Raw genomic sequence first — 25,984 nt, forward strand, 5'->3', positions numbered from 1 at the left:
ATTTGAAAAGCCTGTCTTCACCCTCCCTCTTCCCCCCTTCAAAAAAAAACAAAACAAAACAAAACAAAACAAAAAAACCCCACAACCAAAAACAGTTGTGCACAGTGCAAAGTCCAAGCTGGATCACCCAACAAATCTCCTGCTTTAGCTTCATTCCTCTCCAAGCACATTCCTGCCAAAGTGCGGGGGGGGGGGGGGGGAGGGGAGGGAAGAGAGAGCAAACAAACGGGACTGTTGCTAAGTTTTGCACTTTATACCCTTTTATATTTACAATCCTCTTCAGGCTAAAAATAGCAACACATGATCCATTTATAACTGGCCGGACGTGCCCTGAAGCTGCTGGCGGGGCCCTGGCTGATGAGGGGAGCTTTTTGCGTTCTTTCTACCTGAGCTCATTCCGCATTTAAAAGGGTCAGACAACTAATCTCCTACAAAGCACACACTCAAATGTCTAGCTTCCGGGGGAGATCAGACCCTTAGGTCTGGTCTACAAGTTAGATTGACCTAGCTATGTGGTTCAGGGCTGTGAAAAAATTTTGCACCACGGTTACGTCAATTTAATCCCTGGTGAAGACATGGCAAGGTCGATAGAAGAATTCTTCTGTCGACCTAGCTATCGCCTCTTGGAGAGATGGATTAACTACATTGCTGGACAAACCCCTTCCATCAATGTAGCTATGCTGCTGTAGTATAGACATCCCCTTAGGATAATGGGTGTAAAGAGACATTAAACTGTAGACCATCCCAGACCTCCCAAGTGAGTGACCAAGATCCCAAAGGAAGAGCACACAAAATTCATACCGAATACTTCAAAAGCTGTGGGATTCATTCCTTCAGTATAATGAACTTGTTCCATAGCTTTACACTTCCATGATGTTTTATTTCTGATGTTAAAAGGAGGAAAAAAAAATGGCAGGGGAGAGAGTCACAAAATCTGTGTGGAATGTAAGTAACTTTGGGTCTAAAATGAGTGATGGCCGTTGAAACAAGAGGTTTGGTCAGTTCATCTGCAAGTAAAGGATATAGGATATTTCCTCAATTAGACGAATCAGATATTAGATATTGCTATTGCTTCTAACTTTAGTCCCGGCTAGTGCTTTATGCACATGAATTTAACTAAGCCTCACAGTTGGTCTGGGACGTAGGTATTCCTCTCCTTTTACAAAAGCACAGCGGACCAAATTAAGAGGGAGTGTAAATTACACATCAGCAGTGGGTGTAAAGGAGCACAAATAGGTGAGAGTTACATATTAACAGGCTAGAAGACTGTTAGAAGAGGTTAGAGTGGCTTATCAGTATTGCCAACCCTGTGTGTGCAAAAGTCATGAGTCAGACCCTAAACATTATGAAAGTATTTTAAGGCTGAGCTTAAAACACCAAAACAACCCAAAAGAAATCCCAACACAAAACCAATTGGGTAGTTTTTATTTGTCCTCTGGCTTTTGATCCTTAGGGTGTATTTGAGTCATATTTTCCATCGTTTTCCTACAGCCATGGAAGCTAGTAACTTGCTTTTTTATTATTTTAAAAGAAAGGTGATATAATCCCATGACTCCAGGAGCTGTGACATTAAAAAAAATACTATTATTATGAGACCTATATAAAATTGCAAGAACTGGCAACACTGTAACCTTCATTTACACCTTTTAAAAAACTTTTGCATTAGTTGTGTTTCCTGCTACTCGCCTCAATTCTGGATTCTCAGCAGATAAATCACATTATCTTCGTCCTTGTCTACAGAGGAAAGTTTTTCACTCCATGTTTTTCTGCTATAACTATATTGAAAGAGTATGTCCACGCTGCTTTGTTTATGCTGGCTTAAAATATTTCCTGTGTGAATCATTGCGTCCACACAGCTCTGTGCTTTTCTGACATAACAACCCAGCCCTTTAGATAGATATCCCATGGAGCAACGTTCTGCCACTAGACTTACGCATTCTGGGATTTTTCTCCCAGCACGTTGTGGGATATCTACCAGAATTATGGGACTTTGGGTCAAACTAACAAACTCCCATGATTCCTTTCCTGTTATCCCATAATTCATCTAGTTTTAGCAAACCAGCACCATTTTCAAATTGCTGTCAGTGTTTCCTTCATGCTGCCTGCTGAATGCCATAATCGTAGAGTCATGAGTACAAACAGGGTGCTCCAGATGTATTATGCTGCTATTATGCTGCACAAATACTGCTAGAAGAGGAGGAGGAGGAGGAGGAGGAAGAGGAAGAGAAGTACTGTGGTGACAGCACTGAGCAGTTCCTTCTGCGTGACATTTTCCTGGAGTGGCTTCAGTAGGCAGAGCACCACTTCTGAGCTTGGCCAAGCAGCACTGAACGGCGGGGCAGGACAGTGCTGCAGACTTGGGATAACCAGCGGCGGTATCTGAACTTCAGACTGCAGAAGCTGCTTTCTTCAAGATCTGTGCAGCGCTCATCCTGGAGCTGCAGCAGCACAAACGCCAACGTGAGAATTCCCCTGAGCGTGGAGAAGCATGTGGCCATCATTGTCGGGAATCCTGCCATCCCTGATTGCTACCAGTCAGTAGCTAACCACTTTGGTAGATCAACAGTCAGGGCTGCTGTCACGATGGCGCTGTAGCTCTGTGTCATAAAGCTGGGCAATGCACAGGAGGTTGTTGATGGATTTACTTGGTTGGGATTCCTAGCTGTATAGGGGGACCACTGATGCGATTCAGGTGCCCATTATTTGTCCCCTAGTCCCTGATCCCCGGGCTTCAGAGTTCAATCAGATCTTGTATTCCTCTTCTGTTGATAACCATGGTACATTCACCAGTATTAATGTGGGGTGGTCCGGAAGGTCCGTGCTGCCAGTATCTTCAGAAACTCACTCTTCTTTTACAGACTGCTCCCTGTACTTCTCTCTCTTGTTCTTATCCTGGGGCATGAGGCCGTCCCTCCAATTTTCTGTCTTCTTGGCCCGCTCTTGGGATGCTATCAGCAAACACGTCTTCCCTCATCCTGTTTCTCTCCCCTCATAGGTTTCTCAGGCATTCAGGAACTGATAATGCCCCTTTCTGTGAGGGCTGTAGCATGTCGGGTGCTAGGGCAACAAAGAAGCAATCCAAAGTTATTATAATACTTACTGGTTGAGGTCCCCTCCACAGCCCTGTCAGACTGGCTCTCTGTCTGGGTCTCAGGGGCCACCTCTGTACCTGGGTTTCTAGTACAGGGTTCGGTGTGCCAAAGAGATCGTGTTTGTCCAGGGGAATCCCTTCCTCACTGCGGTCTGTGGTCGGCCTTCCAAACTGTCCATAACATAAAGGGATTCCATGATGGCCTCCCTGGCAAAGGTCTGGTCTGGCTCTGAACAGAATGCATAGGCACTGGGAGCATTGCTGGAGGGCTTGTTTTTTTCCCTAGCAGTTTTATAATTCTGCCAGAAATACTTGGCTTTGGTTCAGCCCTGAGCCTTGTCCTGGGAGTGCCCCTTCTCCTGCGTTTGCTCCAATACCCGCACAGATCTTCTCATCCTGGTGATTCCTGTTAAGACAGGGCTGGATGTGCTTCTCTCCCCAGAGGGCAAGGAAATTCAGACCAGAACTATTGGATAGGGCCATGCAGAAGCACCATGCATGGCTGTTATGATGGACTCCAGGCATCATGGGTGCTGACTCTGTGGGTGCTCTGGGGCTGGAGTACCCATGAGGAAAAAATGGTGGGTGCACCCACCGGCAGCCCCCCATCAGCCGCCCCCCCCCCGCTTCTCAGAATTTGCTGCTGGCTGGCAGGTCCTGCTAATCAGCGCCTCCCCTCCTACCCCATGCCTCCCGCCCACCGCAATCAGCTGTTTCATGGCACGCAGGAGGCTTTGGGAGGGAGGGGGAAGAGCAAGGGTATGGTGTGCTGGGGGAGGGGGTGGAGTAAACAAACAGGGTGTGAAGCAATGCAGGGTGTGAAGGAATGCAGTGTAGGACAGCCATGGAGAACTGTCTGAAGCGGTAAAGTTAATTAGAAATAGGGGTGCATCCACATGGGCCTTATACCGGTATAACTCATTCCAGAATAGAGAGTTATGTTGCTTCCAAAGCGGATTAATTAAAGCAGGATAAGACACCAGATCAATACATTTATAAATTTTATTTAAAATTCTGGAAAAACTGAAGTTGTACCAAAAACATCCTCCATGTAGACAAGGCCTGAGACTCCCTCATGCCCACTTCCTAACCTAAAACTTGCAACACTTTGCCCATTACCTCTATATTTCACCCAGAGAATTCAAGTGGCTTGCCTGCCTCGTGTCCCAAAATGAGTTTGTGGCAGAGCTGGGAAGAGTATCTAGATCTCATCCTCTTCAGAAAGGTGCACCATCTACTCGATGATCTTGGCCAAAAGGTGAAACACAAACATATCTGCAGCCATTGAAGGAAACAATCAAATCCTTACAAACAGCAATAGTTTCTGTAGCGCTGTCACAGAAAATCAGCACTTAACCCTTTGTGAGAACCCTTTCCCCCAACGTCAGGCACAACGCTAGATAGTTGTGGTTAGGACTGTGTCAGGGACCTCGACACTTTACAAGTGTGTCAAGCAGGATAATGGTTTCTAGAGAAGAAAAGCTCTCATCTACTGTGGTGTACAACCCAAGGTAATTCCACTGCAATGCACTGCAAATTTGCACAGGCAGAGTTCAGAGCAGAATTTGGCCCAAAAGGCTTAACGTGTCCCTATTTTTTTCTTTAAAGTTTAAGTAGATGACAGTGGCCAGAAAGTGAGGTCTGTTACCACCAAGCAGACACATCTCTGTGACATGATCCCCAGACTATTTAGCCTAAGTTCAAATCACTGAACTTTTAGATTTGTTTATTTTTAAAGATATTTTGGCCAATTTTATTTGCCTCTCGAGTCAAACAATTAAGCTATTTTTAGATTCTTTCCCCTCCCCTTTCTTTAACCTGTGGTCCTGTTTTTTCCTGGAAAGCTGAGGTACCTTGAATATTAGGGTACATTCAACCCTTCTTCCAGGCACAAATACTAACAGCAGAATGTGGTCTAAATGTTGCAATTCTATATCCTACAAATTGAGATCACTTAGGGGAATTTGTCTTTGCAATTCCATACAAAGCTAGGTAAACCCATGCATTAAAACTGTATACAATACAGATTAGCACAATATTACAGCCTATGTTCATTGAGGTATCTTTACACAGTGGCTCTCTAAAACTTAGGGACATTATTGTTTTACATATGTGAATGTTATTAGGAGTGATTCCCTCTGCTGTCTCCAATATCGTGCATATTCATTACCCCTTCAAATGCTGTGAAGATCCAGGCTAGCCATTAGATGCTATTCTTGCATTGCACTCTAGGGAATCACCGTCGCATGATTCACTTCTATAGGCAACTGGATACTTCTCTATATTTTTAAATAAAGACAAAATCGTAGGAGAGTTGACCTTCTTGGACCAGCACAAGTTGGGAATCATGTGGAGGAGGCACAGCCAGTGCCGAGGAGAAAGCAGATTCTACAGAACCATACAACTGGCATTCTGTCATCCAGGTAAAGCCACTTTAACCTTGGAAAGGACTGTGAGCCCTATTGGCTAAAACAGAGGTGGGCAAACTACGGCCCAGGGGCCACATCCGGCCCTCCAGACGTTTAAATATGGCCCTTGAGCTCCTACTGGGAAGCAGGGTCTGGGGCTTGCCCCGCTCCAGCCAGGTAGCGGGGATTGGGGTCTTGCCCCACTCCACACAACTCCCGGAAGCAGCGGCATGCCCCCTCTCTGGCTCCTATGTGTAGGGGCAGCCAGGGGGCTCCGCATGCTGTCCCCACCCCAGGCGCCACCCCCGCAGCTCCCATTGGCTGGAACCTCAGCCAATGGGAGCTGCAGGGGCAGCACCTGCGCATAGGGCAGCGTGTAGAGCCGCCTGGCAGCGCCTCCACATAGGAGCCGGAGAGGGGACATGCTGCTGTTTCTGGGAGATGCTTGAGGTAAGCACCGCCCAGAGCCTGCCCCCCTGACCCTCTCCCGTGCCCCAACCCCCTGCCCCAGCCCTGATCCCCCTCCCACCCTCCAAACCCCTCAGTCCAAGCCTGGAGCACCCTCCTGCACCCCAAACTCCTCATCCCCGGCCCCACCCCAGAGCCTGCACCCCTCGCCGGAGCTCTCACACCCTCCCGTACCCCAACCCCCAATTTTGTGAGCATTCATGGCCTGCCATACACCAGATGTGGGCGGGCCAAAAAGTTTGCCCACGCCTGGGCTAGAAAGTCAGGGACTGAGCCTGTAATTAAGGGCCCCTTAGTATAGTGGTGCAACTGCTGATGAACAGGGTGGGAGAGATGGGATTTTACCAAACAAAATGATGGTACAGTAAGCATGGCGAAGGCCTATACCATTTTAACAGTACGGGTTTAGTTAAAATGGTACATTTGGATACAGTCAAATTGGTATAAAGGTGCTGTGTGCTAGGAGAGCTGACGATGCTCACCATCTTGCAGGATCTGGCCCTTTGTCAGGTTGGGTGGGTGAGGAAACTAACACGCTGCCCTTCCTACCACAATCTGTAAGAACAGAATCATATTTACCACACAGCAGTTTAAAAAAACCTGAACAAACCCTGAAACCAGTATGTTTTCTTTTGCACTACTGTTGTTATTTAAAAATAGCATTAACTGTTTGTTTTCTTCTTAAAAAAAACACATTTTTAAAGCAAATTTATAGAAAAAAGAAATAATTTGTGCTCTCTTGTTGAGACTGAATGCACAGAGTCAACCTGGCATGAGATTTTATAGCAGAATTGTAAACCTCTGCAAGTTTAAAAAAAGTGGCTTATGAGAGAGACACTAGTAGACCTTTAAACTGCAGGAGCACTTGAGGGCGCTGCTGTAATAAGTTTCTCTCACCCAAAACAATCCCAGTTAGCTTTGTTAGGAGCTAAGTCTGTCTATTACGTAGTTTAGAAAAGGCTTACATTCATCAACCAATGACATGTACAAATGTACATTTAAATATAAATATTTGGTTTGATGTTCTCTAATAAGTATTTTATTTATAAAGTGACACCTCTTTCCCCATGAACAGCTCAGTTAAAATGTGTATGGAATAAAGTTTTTAAACTTTAATCAAATAGTTAAACTTCCAATCCTGCAAACATTTAGGCACATACTTAACTTTAAGCATGAATAGTCTTTCCATGAGATTATTAAATTTAAAGTCATTCAAGTTATGCATGTACCAAATTGTTTGCAGCATCAGGCCTAGAACATTAAAACATGATACTAATGAATAAAATTAAGATAATTTAGTCCTAAATTGGATAAACCAATCAGACTACAATGACTTCAGTGGGCCTGTAGGGTGCAGGAAGCCTTATGCCGTGGTGTTTGCAGGACAGGCACTGAATGCATCCGATGAAGTGAGCTGTAGCTCACGAAAGCTTATGCTCAAATAAGTTTGTTAGTCTCTAAGGAGCCACAAGTCCTCCTTTTCTTTTTGCGGATACAGACTAACACGGCTGCTACTCTGAAACCTATTACAATATGAGTTACCCTCCTAAGTTGCTACTTACATTCTTGCTGTTACATAGTGGCCCCACTGTTATAGTAAGCAATGAACAGAGGTGTGTTCTAGCATTAAACATTCAAGGTTAGCACCAGTTATTGTTTAAAATATTTACACGAGGAAGTGATACATGGTGGGAGGAAGAGAAAGCAGTTTAGTTAGCTTTGGAGTGACAGTATTTTTCTTTTTCCACATTTTACTGGCCCTTCCTTGCAAGTAGTACAAAGGAGCGGTTATTGTGCAGCGCGCTGAGATGGTGTTGGGGGAACATGGCGATGGAAATCACCCTCTAACCCTGAGGGTTGGCCTATGGAGCAGGAATAGCTGCCACGGCTCCTCTGCATCCAACTTTTGTGGGTTTGGGTTCACTGTGGCTATGTGATTATCCTCACTCTCTCCACAACTGGAACCAGTCGGGAGCCCCCCCAGCATCATGGTGAAGAGACTCCACCACCACCCATCTACACCCTTTTCCCCCCCCCCGCCATGTCCCTTCTCCCCCTCTCTCTTCTGCAGGGCAATAGGGCCTGATCCAAATCCCACCGAAGTCAGAGAGATTTCCTTGGATCAGGGTTGTTAGTGCTCCTGTGTCGCCACAAGTTTTCCTTGCGCTAGGAAGAGGTTTGTGGCTTTCCTTATTTCATTAAATCACCCCCCCCCCCAAGCCTTTCTGCTCCAGTCTGAAGCAAAACTTTTCATTTTGTGTTAGAAACCGTCTTTTTCTTTAAGTAAAGCTGTAACTTGCCTGCCTGACAAATTGTTCTGTTCAAAAGCTCTGCAATTACAATGCTGCATTTGATAGCATTCCTTCTTTATCACAGGACTCTCGTATTTAGTGCTGTTTCTGAATTTTTGGCTGCTCTGCTCAACAACAATTTTCACTGTTTCACTTTAGCTACTGCAGTTTTCTTCAGTACAAATACGTTTTGCTCTATAGGAAAAACAAAATTACAAGAAAGCAATTTTAGGGAAATGGGAAATCTACAGAAATCTACCAGAAAGCAGTATATATACTGTAAGAGGAGAGTTTGAGAACACGAGCTGAAGTAGGCTCATGAGCATGGACAGAGGTTCACCTCAGTTTGAAGCCAATTCAGCTTCAATCCCACAAACACACATGGAAATAAAGTTTATACATGTAAGTAATCTCATTGACTTTAATGGGACTGCTTATGTGAATGTTTGCAGGGCCAGGCCTATATGGTAAAAGTAAAAAAAAAGAATATGTAATGGAAACAGTGTGGATGAAGCTAGTGAAATGAAGGCAATGGAAGCAAACTGTCTCAGAAGCCTCAATCACTTAGGAAAAGAAAGGGAAACAAATACCACCTAGACCAAAAAGTGTTTGAGAAAAAATAACGTACCTCCATCGATAAAACATCATTATTTGCTGTTATGTTCAGTTAAATTAAAGAGAATTTAAACAGTAAAAAAAAAAACACACCCAGCAACATACGTACCCAATTCTAGCGGTTTTCTTTGCTACCATATTATTTTGATCTCTCTGGTTGTATCTGTTGGCCGCAGCCTGAATGGAATTCTTTATTTTTTCAGCTTGTTTTCTTTTTAACTAGCTCTTTGGGTTGGGAAGACTGAATGGGCCTTGATGCCATGCTGCCTTCCTGAGTCTGCAGACAGACAGAATGAAACTATAGGCCTCCTCTATAGGCCAGCTCCATTACAGGCTGACTTGAAAAGAAAGAACAAGGTTCCTGCCTAGAAAGTGCAAATGGGGTTACATGGGGTAGTCAACGTCTGCATTTTAAAACCCTGCTGCAAATAAGAAACTCTACTCAAACTTGGGCAAACAGGTCCAAATGAATAGGAACAAAATCATATGGTAACAAAAATAAACTGTACCAACATTTACAATGACTCAGAAAAGGCAAAAGGTCTTACAGTTCAATGGGAACTCTGATACGATCTCTGGGTCATCTGCTAAACTGAATATGCCATATTATAGTTAGCTAGACAACACTGCAAAATGTTTTGAAATATGGCCATGCAATAGGCGATACCTCTCTAGTGCCCCTTCGGGGAGAGGGTGGGCACTGCTCCTGTCTCAGGGTCCAGGCAAAGCCCTCTAGCTATCCAGTGGTTCTCAACCTGTGGCCCAATCAGCACAGAGCTGCAGCCCATGTGACATCCTCAGGGCCATATAGTATTGGATGCGGCCCACAATAGTAAACAGGTTGAGAACCACTGAGCTATGCTGTTCAAGATGTCAGCTCCCTTGGGGGAGGTGAGGGGGCAGATTAAAGCAGTCCAAACCAAGTGGGTATGTTTCCACAGCCCACTAAAGCAGAGTCCTAGGCCTTTGGGAAGCCAACGATGGGGAGGAGAAAAACAACCAACCCAAAGTACTGGCCTTTCTCCTTTCTGGGTGGCCAAGGCTTTCAAGCGGTTTTCCCAGTCAGCAACCCCTGCTTCCAGGGCCCAGAGAGCTCGGAGTTGCGGTTCTACTCTTTCTGAGTGCCCCCATGCCTTGAGCAGGGATCCTCCCTGCGTGCTGGTTGAGACTGATTGTGCCCACTGGAGCTCTTTAGCCTCCTGACTGGGGTTGAGATCTCCCCCCATCACGGACCCTTCCCCCTCAAGAGTGAGCTCAAGATCGCATCAACCGAGCCCGACTTCCCCCATTTCCCACAAAAAGAAGCCCACATTGCTATGCTTCTTTCCTGTGCGATGCTGTACTCTAAACCAATGGGGACTGGTGAGACAAGTACCATCACATAACGCCTGGGTTCATTTCCCTCCTCATATTTAGCCACTGGAGTGGGTGGAGCGTGACCCATAATGAGAGAGAAAATATTACCCAGGAAATAGTAACAAAGAGCTTCTATGGCCCACTTGACAGCCAGTGCTTGCTTTTTTGATCAAGAGAAAAGATCTTGTGCCCGGGGAACAGCTTCTCGTGTAGGACACCTAATATCCCTTGAGACTGTTGCCCATGTAACAGTTTCAATACAGGACTGGACACTCCTCGCCACGCACCTCTTGCGAAAGTACTGCCCCCAGGCCTACATCAGAGATGTCCATCTGAAAAACAAACTCTTCTGAAAAATTGAGATGGAAGAGGATAGGCTCTCAGCATAGCCAGACAATGCCTGCATCTTGCTGACTAACGGCGTAAGTCACTTCCTGATTCACCAACTTGCATTTTGCTGGATTGGGTGAGGGGCCGCCTCAGCCCAGGATCGGAAGATTGCCCGGACCTGTCTCAAGTGGTCATCCCAGTTGTCACTGTATATAGCTGTGTTGTCTAACTACACGTTGGCACACTGTGGGTGTGGTCTGAGTACTCTGTCCATCAATCATTGAAACACTGCCGCTGCTCTGTGTAAGTCAAAGGGTATTGTCTTGAAGTGAAAGGGCTCGAAGGCTGTTTTTTCCCTTGTGATGTGGATGACAAGGGGACCTGCCAATACTCTTTTGTAAGGTCTAAGGTACGGATATACCTGGCAGCCCCTAAACATTCCGATAGTTCATCCACCCATGGCATCAAGTACTTAAACTTCAAGATCACATTAGCTTTTCAAAAGTCTATGCAGAAGGGTATTGAACCACTGGATTTTGAAACAAGAATGATGTGACTTCACCAGTTGCTTTGGGGTTCCTTGATTACCCCTAGATCCAGCATGACATGACATGCAACTCCTCCTGGACTGTCTCCCACATCTTCCAAAGTAAGGGCTGAAGACTCTCTCTTATCCGCTGTCCCATGGCTGTCTCGATACGGCGGTGTATCAGCCAGGTCTGGCCGGGTGCATGTGTAAAACCTGAGCTTTGTGTTTTGGTAAGAGTTCGGGGTCCAGCAGAAATTATGCTGGCTCTTGAGGATTAGATGCTTCAGGCCCCAGCTCCAGCTGGTAAGGAGTTATTAATATCCTTTCTCTGGTTTTCTAGGGCTATAGCAGGTTCTACAGCCTAGTTTCTTTCCTCCTCCAGGGCAGGTGTGCCTCACAGTCCACAGGGCTAACGTGACAAACCTCTTCAAAAGGCCCTTGCCGTCCGGTATCAACTTTGGTTCTGTGCTGGGAAACAACAGCAGCACTCGGTCCCCAGGTTGGCAGTTCTGTAGGCATGCACCCTGGTTATATGTTTGTTTTTGTGCCTACTGGGCCCCCCCCAATAGGTTTCCATTAGCAAACCCCAAGCTCTCTTGAGATGCTCCCCAAGTTAGATAATATACTGTAATATATTGGATGCCTTCAGGTTCCCTGCCCTCCTGTAGGATGTGTCATATCCTTTGAGGATGTTGCCCATATAACAGTTAAAAGGGAGAGAACCTGGTAAAAGCTTGTAGTACCTCTCCCTTATGGTGGAGGAAGTAGTTGGTCCCAATGATTGGGATCAGAGGCCACAAATCTTAGCATCAACTTCTGGATTTTACTGAATTTCTCAACTAATCCATCCATTTGCAGATGAAAGATGGAGGTTCTTAGTGATTTGATCTTCAATGGGGAGTACAGCCCCTTCCTTACTTGGTATGTAGAATTGATTCCCTGATCTTTATTTCTCGGGGGATCCCTACTTGAGAAAAGAGCTTCATGAGTTCTGAGGTGACTGCTGTCACCTTTGAGGAGCACAGAAGGATGCCTTCTGGGTATCGGAAGGCACAGTCTACAGTCACAAGTATGTACTGATGTCCCATCACACTTTTCTCCAAGGGGCCCACCACATCTATCCCAATTCCCTTGAAAGCAGTTTCAGTTAGAGGGAGTGGAATCCAGGGGGCCTTTGGGATGCCCTCTGGTTAACTGGCACTCAGGGAAGGAGGCATAGCATTCTCTGATCTTTTAGTAGACCTCAGCTACCACTCCTCCCAGCCTAGTTGTCCAGTACAAGGGATGTCATGTGCTAGTCGCAGATGTTCCCAGCAGTACAATGGAGTACAAGTAATTGGGTCCTTTCCCTCCCAGGTTTTTTTAAATCACATGATGTAACTTTGCCCAGAGCATAAAATGGGGCAATTGCCTCAGGCATTGGGGTCTATCATCTCATTGTTCATGGCAGCAATTTGATTGCAGACCCTACTCAGAATAGGGTCCCCGCTTTGTTCACAGACAAAATCTGTGTTGCAGCTCAGGGCTTTTGAATCTGGCAATGGCTGTTGCCCAGCTCCTGCTCTTGTCTGCGACTAGGATGGGTGTCCTGTGGATCCTGAACTCCCCTTAAGGTGGTCTTCTGGTTCTCTTAACCTGGCTAGTCCAACTAGTGCAGGACCTGCCTCAGGCAGTGGCTCTACCGCCCTAGCACCCTCTTGGAGAGAGGATGGATGCTGCTCCTGTCTCAGAGTTCAGGTCACAGACCCCCCTGCTGTGCTATTCAAGATGTTGGTCACCCTGCGGGAAGAAGCTAAAGCAGTCCAGAAAAGTCAGTATGCTTCCACAGCCCCCCAAAAGAAGAGTCCTAGGCCTTTGGGAAGCCAAAGGAAAAAAAGAAAACTACTGGCCTTTCTCCTTTCTGAGAAGGCCTACATGGCCACAGTGCGCTAGCCATTTCTGTGGTCAGCAATCCCTACTTCCATGGGCTAGGGAGCTCGGAGTTCCAGTCCTGCTCTTTCAGAATACCAGTCTGCACTGAGCAGGGATCCTCCTCCCTTTTTAAGGCCTAGCTCCAGGCTTCACAAGCCTCACAGGTTTGAGACTGACTGTGCTCAGAAGAGCTCTTTAACTCTTTTTTGACAGGGATGAGAACACTGACAAAGAGAACTAATTGCTCAGACACAGTGAATGCATCAGATGATACAAACAAACCTGTATCTCACTCCACCCAGCTTAGTTACTCACTGTGGGCCTGAGGCCAACTAATTAAAAAATAAAAAATAGAAGCTAAATAAAGAAATCCCAACGTGTATCATTTAGAGCCTGCAGTTCATGGATTCACAGCCATGACAGGTCAAAAGGCCTGGGGCAGTTTGGGGAATATATCTGTGTCAATTTATGAATTCCTTTTCGTTTTGTGAAATATAATTTTAGGATTGTAACCTCCAGTAAGGATTAGAACGTCCACTTTGCTGCAGAGACAGACCATGTCTGGGAAGATGAAATAAGACTACCAAAGTGTCATTGAAACTGAATAGTACTACCTGGGTGGGACACTGGGGTTGCTACTGGCAGAACCATTGACTTTTAATGACTCTCTGTCCAACCTGGGGTAGGGGTTGAGTATAGAAAATCCCCAACAGAAGGACAGTCAGAGAAACGGTGTCCCAACCTGCTTGTAAATGTGACGTGCTCTGTGGGCACGGGAAGCCACCCCATTGCAAGAAACAGAAAGATACATTTGTAAGAGGGGGAGGCACGAGGGACTTGGCTTTCCCACAATGAGGCACCCAAGGACACTCGGGAGTGGGAAGGACACTGAGAAGGGATTGCGTTCAGATATTTTGTGTCTTACATATAACTGTAATGCTTTTGTGCTGTTTAAGAGTGAAGTGATTGTTTAAGAAGGTCCTGTGCAATTTCTTGTGTGAGCTAAGCATTGTTGTTCCCCTTGACATATGGGATTGCAGATTCTGTTTTTTATTTCTGCAAGGAACTGCACTGAATAGCGAAGCCATGACCAGTGTGTTCACACAAGTGAAGTTAATGGAAAGTCATAGCTCTGGATCCTGGTTAGCCTAGCCTGAGTGTGAGCATCCCCCTGCAATGTCTTACCTGCATTACGGAGTCCTCACAGTTTCTGCACTTGTGTGCGTGTGTGCGTCTGGGACAATATCCCACAGTTCTTTGTACCGAGATGCTCTAGGATTCTTTCCCAGTCAATTGTATCAATTGTGAGAGAACTTGTCAGGCGGAATTGTGGGAAGGTCACTGGAGGACTGTCAGCAGTCAGGTGATTTAGCCTGCATCCTCATTGCAAAGTGGGGGAGTTACAGCCTAAGTTAAAGCAGAACCAACCCCCACCTCCTCCATCCAACCAGGTAGGCTAGCCTGCGCTTGAAAGCACCTCCAAACCCAGACCAGCGATTTTTCTTTGTGGATTGCAGGGGTGTTCAGACTAAAACCCGGATAACAGCCTAGGTTAGCTGTGCTGTGAAGATGTACCCTTAATAGCCGTCAGCCAAGGCTAGTATTACTCTAGCCTCATCTACGTAAAAGAGCTCAAGCAAACTGAAAAGCTCCCACATATAGAGCGAGATTCCTCCATATACTTTATGAAGACCAGTTTGTTCCCACTGGGACTTAGTAGAGATCCCTCAGTTCTCAAAAGCCACAGCTTAGCACTTCAGCTACCAATCTCGTAAAACACAGTAGCTCTGCTAGCATCTTGCAGGCCTCCAACCAGAGAGCAGATGAGACATTACTTATTGCTACACTTCAAACACAAGAAGTGTTTGACTCTGAGGGCAAAAACACAAAGGTCTGTTCTTGCTCAGAACAAGTTCTTGCCCAGAGCTTTGTCGACTCACAGATTCCAAGACCTGGCCAGAAGGGATCATTGCGATTATCTAGTCTGGTCTCCCGTTCAACACAGAACTTTCTCAAAATAATTCTCAGAGCAGATCTTTTAGAAAAACATCCAATCTTGATTTAAACATTGCAGGGGATGGAGAATGGACCACAGACCTCGGTAAATTGTTCCGGGGTAGATTATTCTCACTATTTAAAATGTATACCTTATTTCCAGGCTGAATTTGTCTAGCTTCAACTTCTAGCTATTGGATCACGTTATACCTTTCTCTGGTAGACTGAAGAGCCTATTTTTAAATATTTGTTCCTCAGGTAGGTATTTATAGACTGTAAACAAGTCACCAGTTAACCTTCTCTTTGTTAAGCTAAATAGATTGAACTCCTGGAGTCTTTAAGGCGTGTTTTCTAATCTTTTAATCATTCTCGTTGCTCTTCTCTGAACCCTCTCCAAATTTAGCAACATCCTTCTTGAATTGTGGACATCAGAACTAGACACAATATTCCAGCAGCAATCGCACCAGTGCCAAATATAGTGGCAAAATAACCTCTCTAATCCTACTTGAGATTCCCCTGTTTATGCATCCAAGGACTGCCACAGCATTGTACTGGGAGCTCATATTCAGTTGATTAGCCATCACGACACTCAAACCTTTTTCAGAGTCACTGCTCTCCATGATAGAGTCCTCCATCCTTTAAATATGCCCTACATTCCTATACGGATACATTTTGCCATATAAAAGTGCATATCATTTGCAAGTGTCCAGTTTACCATTTGATCCAGATCAGTCTGTGTCAGTGACCTGTGCTCATTACTATGTACCATTCTCCCAATTTGTGTGTGATCAGCAAAGGTTATCAGTGTTGATTTTATGTTTTCTTCCAGGTCATTAATAAAAATGTTAAAATAGCGTAGGGCCAAGAAACAATCCCTTTGGGACCCGTCTGGAAACACACCCACTCAGTGAGGATTCCCCATTTACAATTACATTTTGAGATCTACTAGTTAGTCAGCTTTCAATCCACTGAATGTGTGCCACGTTAATTTTATATCATTTTAGCTTTTAAATCAAGATGTTGTGTGGTACCAAGTCAAATGCCTTACAGAAGTCTAAGTATATTACATGAACACTTATTTTTATTAACCAATCTTGTAATCTCATCAGAAAAGAAATAAAGTTAATTTGACAGGAATTTTTTTTCTATAAACCAACGCTGATTGGCATTAACTATATTACCCTCCTTTATTAATCAAGTCCTGAATCAGCCACTTCGTTATCTTGCCTAGGACTAACGTCAGACTGACAGGCCTATAATTACCTGGGTCATCCCATTTACCCTTTTTAAATATTGGCACAAGAGTAGCTTTTTTCCAGTCTTCTGTAACTTTCCCAGTGTTCCAAGACTTATTGAAAATTGACATTAATGGTCTAGTGAGCTCCTTAGCCAGCTCTTTTAAAAGGCTTGTATGCAAGTTATCTGGACCTGCTGATATAATAATGTCTAACTTTAATAGCTGCTGTTTAACATCCTCCTGATATACTAGTGGAATGAAAAGAGTGTTATCGGATATGATGTCACAGGGAGTGCTCCCTCACCCTGGAGTTCTCTTAGCAAGCAGTCCTCACACACTCTAATGCAAGTTCATCATAGTATACTTTCTTTACAAAGTCTTATACAGTTTCATCTCCCATCACCATAAGGCTTCTCCCAAGCTACAACATACCCTCTAAGAAGGGGTGAGGGGAGGGAGAAGAGAGGTCTTACCTCTTTGCCCTTCCTTCCAGGTTTCCCTCTCCCTACCTGTCTCCCTTTTAACTGTCCCGGCTGACGAGCTGAATCCCCTATATTAATTGGTTAATCACCCAGTCCTTGATCAATTATCTCCTCAATTTAGCCCCTACAGGGAAGCTTACGGACTGTAAAGAATGGTGAGTCAGCCTTAGGCCACTCCTACTGTCACATATGACTGCATCATCTGTTTTTTCCCCAGTAGAGAACAGAAATGTTTTTAAACACTGCTGCCTTGATAATTCTACTATTGATAATTCTACCATTTCCATCTACTAATGGATCAGTAGTTAGGATTGTTAGGATTATTTTTGTTCCCCATACTTAAAATACTCCTTTCTATTGTCCTTATCTCTGCTGGCCATAGATTTCTCCTGGTGCTTCCCTTATCAATGTTCTGCAACTTTCCTTATCAAGTTTGTCCAGCTATTCTTCCTTTACATACTTTTCAAGCTGGTGCATACTACACTGCACTGGGCTATTCATTGAAATATAAGGTATGAACCATGAATTGGGCACCAGTTTCAGTATCAATAAGCATTTACTCTGTGTCACAACCTGACGTTGTGCTGCTGCATGACAAGCCCTGAAATTAATTCAGAACTAATTCATTGTCCTGCAACACACTGGAGAGAGCTGTACAAATTTTGGGTTAAGGGGAAGCATAAGTAACCCTGGCTACTTGCTACAGGGAAAGGAATTTAGAAATGCTGGTTTATGAATAGCTTAGAATAGATTGGATGGATGGGCCAGATAAAAGTGTGAGGAATATGGGATCTGAACAGGGTACTATCAGAATCGAGGCGGTGGCCAGATCCCTTGAGATTTGCAAGGTCTTAAATGAAACAGCATTACTTTAAGTACTCACAGGAGGTGTGACAGATATTGCAATTGCATGCAATATATTTGGGGACCATACTGTATTAAATCTATTAATAGCTTATTTATGATTGTATTCTACTTCAGGGATAGAGTTACCACATCTCCTACAGAAATTAAGAACAACGGAAGACAATTAAGGTGAATCACTGAAACTAAACTCTAGAGAGGTATTACCCCCTGGAGAGGTTGGCATGTACTGGTTCAAGCTGAGTTGTCTAGAGACTTAGAGACAAAGAAAGGGATTTTGGTATAAAAAGAGGAGTTTGTATTGACCAGGGCCTTCCTTCTGATCCAACAAACAGACAGGACTTTCTGTCAAATAGGGGCCCCAAACCTGGTGGAAGGGATCGAAAGACTTTGGCCCCATAAGACCGATGGGTGACTCCTGGTATATTTGGTGTTTGTTGAAATCTGTTTATTGGTTTTTATTATGTTTTTGCTGGAATACGTTTACCTTAAAAATAAAGGTGCTTGCTTAGAAATAGCCATATGGTAACTTGTAGCTGTGGGCAATGCACTGGTCACAACTTGCAGAGAGAAAGCAAAGCACAGGTGCTGGCCTTTCAGCAGACTGGCTTGCAGTGGATATCACAGTGTAAGCAAAGGGAGCTGTACAGTCTTAAAACCCATTCAGAAGGGAGCAGGAGAAGGATCCCTGCCCAGAGATAGGGGATGGCTGGAGACATGAGACCTCCTGGGAGACTGGGAACCCCTGGTGGTGACGGTGGTAGGGGAGATACAGAGGCTGGAAGCTGGGACTGGATGACAGGGGATGGATCATTCAGTAAATATCCCTCTTCTGTTCACTCCCTTTGAAATATCTGGAACTGGCCCCTGTTGGAACACAGAATACTGGGCTAGACGGAGCATTCATCTGGCCCACTATGGTCATTCTTATGAAACTGAAGGTAGGTTGTTGATCATATCAATCACGCTAAGCAAATAATTCAAAATCTTAGAATTCTTCTCCTGGAACAAATAGACTCTGGCTATTTTGATATGGACCGTCTCTTACTTAGGATAAATGCCATCACTGTGGGAGATAAAATCAGCTGATTCAAAACACATAAAAGTCCCCCATATGTATAAAATTATCACAGATCCTGACAGTTAAGTTGCAGAGAACCAGAAGTATCTGTCTGGGTCAAAAACGAACAATTCTAGACATTCTACCAGCAAGCAACTGAACTGCTCACAGATTTTCAGTGCCTGCTTAAGATGGAAAATATATCAATACTATTAATCTAGTCTTCTCAGGTCACAGGATAGAAAACTTTCTGATGATTTGTAGCTGCATCGGGTGCCAACTGCTCTACCTATTGCAATGGCCCAGATGCATATTCCTCTAATAGAAAGTTCTAATAATTTCCATCCATTGTCAATAAATCAAGCCATTTGTGGTACCTCAGCACGGTATGTTTATTCTGATTGCTGGTTTCCCATAGACTTTTAATGGTCTCTTTAAGAGGCAGCTTTCTTTAGTCTTCAACAGGAAATCTAAATCAGTGGACATATGCATGCCAGATTACTTAATGCATCCCACTCTGAGTACTTACAATGGATTCACTCCAAAATTTTCCAGGGTCACACAATATTCTGTGATGCTATTTCCCAGTCAAGGAACGGTTTGGAGCTAAATCCTTTGCAACCCTCTATCTGGAGGCAAAGTTGAAGAAAGGGCATGGTGAAAAAAATCTGGGATCCTGGGAATAAAATAAACCAAAAATGCAGAAAGATCTACCTAGATAACGTACCTGTAACATAACATTTTTTTAATTGGAAAGAGCTGTAACTCCAATTTAGATGATGCCAGAATGTATAACGGATATGGTAATTATCATCAAAATCTCCCACTGCTGCATGCTAATTCCTACCCTCAAATGCACATGTTTTGCTTTTATTAACTTCAGTAGGCAAAGTTTGGTTTTATGCAATTATCTGGTCAACAGTTACCATGTAAACAGTGACGATTTACAGGATATTTGTGCCCTGTGAAATAAGGGTTAGTCAGATTTGCATAAGCACATGGATTAATTAGGGCTGCCTGGAGATCTCTTTTTGTTCTGAGGTTTGGCTTTTATTATTATTCATAGTTATTAACGTAGAGACAGATGGCAAATGTAGTGATGGGTTAGCAGAAGTGGATTTGCAAGGAGGGATTTGAAAGATGAGGGAAGGAGCCTGGGTTACAAGGATAGGGAGCTCATGCCAGCCACAGGGGCAGAGTGAAGAAGGGACAAAGATGGGAGTGGGATAAGGAACAGATGGGAAGGGTGAGATGGGTGTTATAGGTGGGTGGGTGTCATGTTCCAGGGTGCAATCCAGACCAGTGAAGAATTATGTCACCTCTTGCCCCGTATCCCAGAGTGCCTTACAATGCCTGACTACTGTAGGTCTCTGCCAGGGATGCCCAGAGTCAGCAACAACCATGCACTCTCTACCTATGTATCGGGCAGCCCTGGTCCAAGACTTTGGATCTAGGAGCCTGCCTGCAATACCATTGGTCTCTACCAGCCTTGGTTAACGATTAGTAAGGTGACTTCATACTCCCCCAGCCCCGCATTTCCCGAAAAATGTGTGTTCTGAAATGTCCAGCCCTGTCCTGGAACAATCAGAGGAACATTAAGGTTCATTGCTCCTGTAAAGAGTCAATGTTCAACAGTTTGTTACTTTAACAGGAGTTACCAAAAAGTTCAGTTCAAATACTACACTGGATTGGTTTAGATTAGGGCTCTCAAGTGATTAAAAAAAAAAATTAACAGCGATTAAATGCTCTGTTAAACAATAATAGAATACCATTTATTTAAATATTTTGGGATGTTTTCTACATTTTCAAATATATTGATTTCAATTACAACACAGAATACAAAGTGTACGGTGCTCACTTTATATTTATTTTTTATTACAAATATTTGTACTGTAAAAAACAAAAGAAACCGTATATTTCAATTCACCTAATATAAGTACTGTAGTGCAATCTCTTTATAACGAAAGTTGAATTTACAAATGTAGAATTATGTACAAAAATAAAACAACGTAAAACTTTAGAGCCTACAAGTCCACTCAGTCCTACTTCAGCCAATCACTCAGACAAATAAGTTTGGTTACAATTTGCAGGAGATAAATGCTGCCCGCTTCTTGTTCACAATGTCATCTGAAAATGAGAATAGGTGTTCTCATGGCACTGTTGTAGCTGGCGTCACAAGATATTTACATGCCAGATGCGCTAAAAATTCATATGTCCCTTCATGCTTCAACTACCATTCCAAAGGACATGCGGCCATGCTGATGATGGGTTCTGCTCGATAACAATCCAAAGCAAAGCGGACTGACGCATGTTCATTTTCATCATGAGTCAGATGCCACCAGCAGAAGGTTGATTTTATTTTTTGGTGGTGGTTCGGGTTCTGTAATTTCTGCATCAGAATGTTGCTCTTTTAAGACTTCTGAAAGCATGCTCCACACCTCGACCCTCTCAGATTTTGGATGGCACTTCAGATTCTTAAACCTTGGGTCGAGCGCTGTATCTATCCGTAGAAATCTCACATTGGTACCTTCTTTGCGTTTTGTCAAATCTGCTGTGAAAGTGTTCTTAAAATTAGCATGTTCTGGGTCATCATCCGAGACTGCTATAACATGAAATACATGGCAGAATGCGGGTAAAACAGAACATGAGACATACAATTCTCCCCCAAGGAGTTCAGTCACAAATTTAATTAACAGATTATTTTTTTAATGAGCATCATCATCATGGAAGCATGTCCTCTGGAATGGTGGCCGAAGTATGAAGGCGTATACGAATGTTTAGCATATCTGGCATGTAAATACCTTGCAACACTGGCTACAAATGTGCCATGCGAACGCCAGTTCTCACTTTCGGGTGACACTGTAAATAAGAAGCAGGCAGCAATATCTCCCGTAAATGTAACCAAACTTGTTTGTCTTAGCGATTGGCTGAACAAGAAGCAGGACTGAGTGGACTTGTAGACTCTAAAGTTTTACGTTGTTTTGTTTTTGAGTGCAGTTATGTAACAAAAATCTACATTTGTAAGTTATACTTTCACAATAAAGAGATTGTACTACAGTACTTCTATGAGGTGAAGTGAAAAATACTATTTCTTTTATCATTTTTATAGTGCAAATATTTGTAATAAAAATAATATAAAGGGAGCACTGTACACTTTGTATTCTGAGTTGTAACAGAAATCAATATATTTGAAAATGTTGAAAAACATCCAAAATATTTCATAAATTTCAATTGGTATTCTACTGTTTAACAATGCAATTAATTGCAGTTAATTTTTTTGAGTTAATCACGTGAGTTAACTGTGATTAATCAACAGCTCTAATTTAGATTCAAAATAAAACAAGTTTATTTAATTACAAAGAGAAATTTTAAGTGAGTACAAGTACGAGGATTAAAGTCAGAAATGGTTACAAGAGAAATAAAGATAAAACACTTTCTAGTAACTAAAACTTAACAAGCTAAACTGAGCCACCCTGAGTTTAGGTGCTCGAACCCTGTAAAAATGCAGATTACTTACTGCTGATTCATGGTGTCAGAAGGATTTTGCTAGCTCTAAACAGAAAATGAACAAGTGTGGAATATCAATCTGGGCAGAGGGGACTAGGAAGTAGAGATCCTACATAGAAACCCTAAGATCAGTCAAGTTTAGAGGAAGAAAGCTTAGGTGAGGTTTCTTTTGTTATTCTCGGAGTTACCAATAAAGCCAAACCCCAGGGAAAGGGTAAATTTGGACTATATTTGTTGTGCATGTACCCTTTGTGGATCCAGGTGGGAAATCCACCTGATTAGAGTGGCATTATTAGTAATCCAGGTCGCAGAATTTTATAGGCCACTGGTAAACACACACATCTCATCCTCTTGGTTTGCCTCTCCAAGGAACCTTTTGACATCGAGCGATTTAATATTTTTATTTCCAGTTCTGAAAAAGGCATTTCCTGTCTTAAACTCAAAACAGAAACATACTAGTAGATTTAAATAAAATAAAAAGCACAGCTATTGAGGGATGGGGGGAAAAGAGTGACAGGAATCCATTAGAAAAGGACAAATCAACATTTTTCCCCAAGGGAAGCCACTTGCCGGACACCTGGGTATCGGAGCTCCAAGATCCTGGAGAAGGGAACACTCACTGCATTATCTAAGTCTTATCTTTCAAAACAGAAATCTGAAAGAAAACCTGACACAAGAAACTCCAGCCCCTCCCTAAGCAACAAAGGCAGAAACAGTCTCCTGGCCCAAAAAAACAGCAAAACAGACTCCCTAAAGAAATGGCCTTATTTTCGTCTTGTCGCCTCGCTCTGCAACATACCCTCAGGTATCTGTGGTCTGTTTGGGTTTATTATGACTGGATATGTTCCCAATCCCAAAGACCTATGAATACCACCGGGGGTAGTTACATATGAAAACAGATGCTCTTTGCTGGCACAAAAAGCCACAACACCAGCTGAGGACAACAGGAATTGGGGGTGCTCCACAACTTGCAGGATGGGGTCTAGAGTGGGCCAAACTCAGCTCTGACTTCAGTGAAATCAAATGGGATGCAAGTCAGTGTTGATCAACACAGAATGCTGTTTTTTTGAGGTGGCAGGTCTGGATCATTAGCAGCTTATTCCACGTCTCTGTTCCATTCCATTCCATTCCACATGCTGGAGGATAATCTCAGCAGGCGCAGGGATTTTCATCTCAGACTCTCCCAAATCTGCTTTTTAAGGGCTTCGTGGCTTCTCCTCCGCTGCTGCATCTTTGCTGCTTACACTGCTTCGATCAGTCGCTCCATAACAGATAAAGGCATTGCTGCTTCTCGCCCCATGTGTTTCATTAGCAAAAGAGTGAAGCTGGATACCACTTAAGTGGAACAAGCGGAACTTTATTAAACCCTGTGTGCTGTTCTGTCCATGTGGCTGAGTTGCTTCCACTTTAACTCTCTGTGTTCCCTGATCCACTGGTGTCTTGTCAACAACAGTCCCTCAGAGAACATGGGCCCTCTGACTCCCGTTCCACTAATCAGGATACATCTTCCCTATTTTACAAACAAACACTAAAAAACAAACAATTGATGGCCAAACCCCCATCCTAGGTCCCTCCGGCCAGAGGTTGCTAGCACATAAGTCTCTTTCTCTTAAAGCTAGGTGGATGCCATCTTCATACTTGAATGGCCTCGAAATTACTGGAGGCAGATCATTCATAAGTAACTAGAAGAATGTTAGGGCAAGAACAAATGCTTTCTTCCAGGTCCCCATTGTGCTCAGTTTATTTCCTGGCATTGCTTGGAATGGTTTGTTTTGAAGCAGCATTTCCGCAGCCATAACAGCCCATTGCATTAACATCTTTGACTTCTTGACCAGCAGGCTAGTGTGCCAGGTGGTATCATATACAGTACTACTGTATTGCTATGAAACACAGCCCCTATCTTTTCCTTCTTCTGAAAACCATTTCCTAAGTAGATGGTAAGAGTTCCTATTAGGCCTGAAACCTGCCTGGTCTACTGTGGGCATGATTCTTTGCAGAATTAATTGCCCCAAAAGTTTGTAAGCACAACTCAGAAATTATACTGGACAGAAAGTAGCTGGAAGAGGATGGTCTTTTCTTGGGTTTCGTATAGCTATCAACAGAGCTTTCCACCATATCTTAGGCATCTTGATCTCTTGGATGCAATGGGATATGAAAATTGACAACTATTTTATCCTTACCAAAGTGTAGTAGCAGTTCTGGTGAAATCTTGTCAAATGCTTTTCCTGCTTTCTTGCGGCTCAGTGTTTTCTCCACTCCCTCAGTGGAGAAACACTGGAAGATACCCTCCTAACTTCAAGGTGGGACAGTTAGTATCAGTGCCGTTCCCTCTTTACTGAGTCCCCAAATGGCTCATCCCTGTTGGCTTTTGCCATGTTAGACAGGTGTGTGGCAATGCTGTTCGGGGACACTTTACACTGAAGTATGGGTAGTGGTGTCTGTGCTGCTCCAAACTTTCTTGGCCGCGCTTTCCTGCTAGAGCTTGTCATGCCCGTATTTGATGCAACTTCTTCCCAATGTTCCCTGGATGTCATCAATGTGGTGGTTTGCTATCTCTGAGTCACCAGACCTTTCCCACTGCTTCAGAAGTTCTTCACATTCCTCACGTAAACAGAGTATGTAAAAATAGCTGCTATGCTACTTCTTGACTAAGGAGGGTGGTGGACAAAATTTCCCCTACACCATCATGTCAGTGTCAATTTCAGCTAGTCAGGATCTGCAAGTATTGGGGGTGGAGGGAAGAAGGGTGTGTGTGTTTAGGATTCCCCTGCTTGATTAGCATGTAATCACTGCATATAGTAGAAACATGTCACTGCGTTGGCACTGTTGCCTTATTCCTGGCTTCCCAGTTTCCAGCAATCTTTAAATTTACCTTGCAAAACTAGAAAAGACAGCACATCACTTGATTTTTAGTGGCCAAAGAAAGAACTAAACTGCCTAAGTATGATGTAAAATGATCTTTTTTAAAGTATATGTTTATTGTGTACAAAAGAAGAGGATTTAATTACAAATGATGACGTTTAACTGTCCAGATTCCCCCCCACCAAACACTTTTCTAAAACTAAAGTTTGGCAGCTGTATTAGGGTTCCGTTGTGAGTCTTCTAAGCAATTCCTTGGAAAGACTTTACACTTGGTACCAGGCAAGAAGTCAAAATCAACATTTAAAAAACACACCCTGTATAATTTCCAGGATTCTGCAGCATTAAGGTATACTTATGGGAGGAGGGAGGAGAACTGCTTTCTGTGCTGTTTGACTTCGTGTATAAAGCTAGTCTTCAGACAAGGAAGTTTATATTTCAAATAATATTTTTAACTACATGCGGTCAAGCACATAACTTATCAGGCTACCCTGCCTTTTCCCCCCAGAGCAAACCTTGAACGCTGAATCTTAAAATATATCTGTTTGCTATATTTATTTTTTGCTTAGATTTAAAGTAGAAGCAACAGACTCCCAGACCTTTACAAAATAGGGTTATTTGAAGCATGCGTGTTGAAAATAAAATTCTACTAAACTCTTTAAAATTAAAAAAGTGACTTAAAAATATATTTCTTTATTTGGGCCAAAACTTCCAAATACTTACTCACATTAAGAATTTTATTCATAGGAGTAAGTCCCATTGAAATCAACGAGACTGCTCATGAAAGTATAGTTACTCACATATGTGTTTGCAGAATCTGAGCTTTCGGCCTGATCTGTTCCTTTCTGTTCCCCATGCAAGAGGAGAACTCTCTGAAATGGATGTCATATATCCTTTTCAGATATCTCTTACATACCTGTTTGACATGTAGGTCGTGTTTTTCTCTTAATGGCAGCAGGGAGAAGAGTAAGGGCAGAAAGG

The 25,984-nt window shown here is 43.5% G+C and overlaps 1 protein-coding gene across 1 annotated transcript in view; it reads right to left on the bottom strand.

Annotated features, from left to right (window-relative positions):
• The window catches only part of GNAS (GNAS complex locus), a 250,563-nt gene that overhangs the window by 187,360 nt on the left and 37,219 nt on the right, over window positions 1–25,984 (bottom strand). The gene's annotated exons all lie outside the window — the stretch shown is intronic.

The sequence above is a fragment of the Natator depressus genome, chromosome 13 (genome assembly GCF_965152275.1).
Source record: "Natator depressus isolate rNatDep1 chromosome 13, rNatDep2.hap1, whole genome shotgun sequence".
Taxonomy (NCBI): Eukaryota; Metazoa; Chordata; order Testudines; family Cheloniidae; genus Natator; species Natator depressus.